The following is a 3,649-nucleotide window of genomic DNA, read 5'->3' on the forward strand; positions in this document are numbered from 1 at the left end:
ATCTACCAACACCACATGTGGATGGCTGTTTTAGTTATGTCTGAACCTTTGGGGTTTCATTCAGTTTGAGTTAAGCCGAACGCCATGAACATGCTTCCAACTGAACTATTTGATACTAATGAAATGGCTGCAGGAAAGAAAAACAACTCTGTGAGTTTGTGTGTGCGTGTCATTTCCTTGCCGGTTGGACTAGTTAAGCCCATTGAAGGACGACAGTGAACCATAATAGACAGTGTAACACCTGTACTATATAACCTAGTTGGTTGTTGGTCTTTTGTCACATTGATGATGTCTCAAGGGCCACTACGAGATGGCGATGGACATGAGCTCCATGGTTAGTTTGTCAGGAATTTTGAATTTTTCCAAAATGCTGACAATAACTCGCCTACTGTTCATGTCAAAAGGCATCGTGAGATCTTTAACATCAACCAGTAATCAATGCCAGTAGATGGTCCTCGGGACGGATAGCCCACTTTTAGATGAGATCAATGCCTTGCCTGTGATGCACCAGTCCGATAAGTCAGGTCAGGCTGAGAATCAGTCCCAGATGAAACATCTGAAAGACAACTCTGCACCTCTATGGCATGTTGTCAGACCTTTGGGGTAGTGGACAATGCAACTTCTCTTTGGAGATCTCCCTGAACTAATGATTAGTTTTTGCCTGAGATTTCTGATCTCGCATTTGAATTAATCCTTCCATGTATGTGTTGAATTCACTCAATATGCTAATGATCTGTAAAGGCCCAGGCATATGTAACACATGGCTGTGAGTTGCATCATCAAACTCAGCTTGGAAAGCTTAAGAAGCAAGAACACATTATCCTGCAATGGCCTATGTGTCCTGATTATTTGAATAAAGAATGCTCCAAACAGATTACCACCACTTGGAGGTTTAAGTCATTTTTTTATTTATTTTAAAATGCTCCAAATGCGACGGTAAAAACTGTGCTTTCTCCACATACAACAACCGTTCCACCAAACCGGGAAGAGCCACCCTCACCCCCTTCCAGGAGAGATGATGCCACACATGGGTGGAGCATAAATATGCAGGAGGCAACACATGGGTGGAACATAAATATACTGTCGTGGACCTGGCGTTTAAGTTAATCCCGCAGACCCATTTGTGGTGGACGGGCAGTTAACACTGACCAGGCCGGATCGCCGAGCGGTTTTCCTTAGAGGCGAGCATGTGATCCTCAGAGATTACAGTGCGCGCGGGAAGGGAAGGGCAGCATGGACGGAGCAGATGGATGCACTACACATGCAGCAGGAGGGTGTTTATCTCAAACCAACCACAGATACACAGACACCAGCGACTTCAAATAAACATGGGGATTTAATGAAAATAGACAAATATTTACAAGGGTGATAATTCAAAATATAATAATACGTTAAGTAAATTATAGCCCAAATTTGAGCTGCCTCTACAGACGGACTTTAATACAGACAAGGGGAAAATGAAAGAAAAGAAAATCCTCCCTTTATTCTGGCACTTAGCTTTGTCCAGAGATGGTCTTTACTGAACTTTAGGATCGAAGCACTTTATCCTGCACGGGAAGACGAGCCCCAAAATGGCGCCGAGCTGCTCTTTGGGCGGGAAATGTACATGAGGTAATTCGTGAGGCGGTATTCAACACCAGGGCCCAGGAACCACCGTGCAGTCCTCGTCGATCGCGTCCACTGCCGCCGCTGCTCTCTGCAGAATGGCGCTGCTCCCTTCAGGGATATACATGAGGCTTTGAGGTCAGTCTCTCACAACCCAGCCAAGAGTCAATGGCGAGTGTCTTGCTCCATCACGTGAGCCGATTTGCCTCAACATGAATATGAGAATCGTGCTGTCTTCTTCATGCGTCAAAGGAAAGTCAGCAGTAATGCCCTGATCTTACACGCCATCTCCACGCTCTGTCGTCTCTTGACCACGTCCCTTACACCAAACTCAACCCAACAAAACCAGCTGCTCTTCCTCCTCGCTTCCGAAATGTACACACTTCATGGTTCAGACGAACAGTCAATGACCAGTGTCTTGCCCAGCATGCAAGCAAATTTACAGCTTGACACGAGAATCACGCAGACATGTTGTCATGCTGAGAGGAGAGCAAAGTGAGATACTCCGTCCCAGCCACGTTCCTCATATAACTACTGTCTGCTCTTCAAACCTCACCCTTCTTCCACCCCCGGGTGTGGCTTGTTGGCACAAAAACCAGGAAGGCAGGGCTTTGTCTGCTCGGCACTTTTGACTTGCTATTATGGTTCTTGTTATTATAAAAACGTAATTCTTTCATGGCTGGTTTGTAAATACAAAAATGTAGGACAAGGCCACGGGGGGGGGGGGGGGCAATTACATACTGGGGGAAGTTTGTCTTAATCCCTATCTAATGAACACAGCACCACCCCCCCCCCCCCCCATGTGGTGACAAGTAACACTTAAGCTCACAGTTTCCATCCTTAATTTCCATCGAGATGTCTCCTACACTTTCACAGATCAACCAACTCGATACAATCCTAATTTCGTGATGAAATCCCTCCATCTACCCCCACAACCGTAACAATAAATTTTCCATTGGAGCTTGGTTACATCATACGCACTACTTAAAAGCTATCCTGTTATCCCATTCAAGGGCTGCAAAATGCATTGATCTCTTCTTTATTCTAACTTTTTCTGTCTTTGTACTTATGTTTATTCTTCTTTTTTTTAATTTTTAGATCCTCGTGGAGGATCTCTAAGTCTTACTCACGTTGTTGTTTTTCATCTTCTTGTGGACTTTTTCGTTTCACAGCCTACAGTTTTCATCGAAACTTCCTGAAACTCGGCATATATATGTAAAAATACCCTGTGCAGACAGTAACCATCTCCGATTTTGGAAATTCTTCCCAGAAAAAAAGTTGACGTCATAATATCGCCGCTAATGGAAATCGCCTATACCATTATCTCCGAAACTAGGCAAGCTTTTTGAATTTTGTTTGCGGGAATCAAGCCGGGCATTAGCACAGATAATTTATCGCAAACCTGATACATCACAATGATGTCATATTCGTTTTTATGACGTCATCATTAAGAGGACGAGGATCTTAGCTCATTTGAACTTGTTTTTTTAGCTCACCTGGAACGTAGTTCTGGGGAGCCTATGGGAAGGTGCGTCGTCCGTCCGTCCATCCACAAACACTTTCAACTTCTCTGAAACTACACATGATTTTGATGAAACTTTACCACAACATTCATCACTGTGTATGTTCAAAAGTTTGTTCATGGCATTCACAAAAAAAAATAAACTAATGTCACCCGCAGGGTGACCCGTATCTTGCGAAAAGGTGACCACGTGTGACTTCTTTAAGGTTACACTGAGGTGAACAGAGCTGCTATCCACCAGGAGCGACTCCTTGAGGAATATCTGCCTACGAGAGATTCCGATGAGAATCGTTCTACAGAGTAACCATGAAAAATATGCGTTTGCCTCATAACGTCACCAAATGACGTCATAATGTCTCAAGCTTGACATATCTAGAAAGCACTCATCGAGGTGTTCAATTTGAGGTATGACACGATATGGTTCCTAAAACTTGAAAATTTGACCTTGGGGTCAAATATTTTTGACCTTCGGCGCTAACCATGAAGGTCAAGGCCAATCGCCACCAAAAATTAATCAGCTGA

The 3,649-nt window shown here is 44.0% G+C and overlaps 1 long non-coding RNA gene across 1 annotated transcript in view; it reads right to left on the bottom strand.

The window, feature by feature from the left end:
- LOC147013446 (uncharacterized) overlaps nucleotides 1-2,172 on the bottom strand; it is a 35,894-nt gene extending 33,722 nt beyond the window's left edge. The window contains exon 1 of the long non-coding RNA XR_015050978.1: nucleotides 1-2,172. This exon is cut by the window's left edge and continues 657 nt beyond it. This is a non-coding gene — a long non-coding RNA (uncharacterized LOC147013446).
- Nucleotides 2,173-3,649: the final 1,477 nt, after the last annotated feature.

This window comes from Eptatretus burgeri, chromosome 14, assembly GCF_056783735.1.
Source record: "Eptatretus burgeri isolate ZD-2024b chromosome 14, Ebu_testis_v1, whole genome shotgun sequence".
Lineage (NCBI taxonomy): Eukaryota > Metazoa > Chordata > Myxini > Myxiniformes > Myxinidae > Eptatretus > Eptatretus burgeri.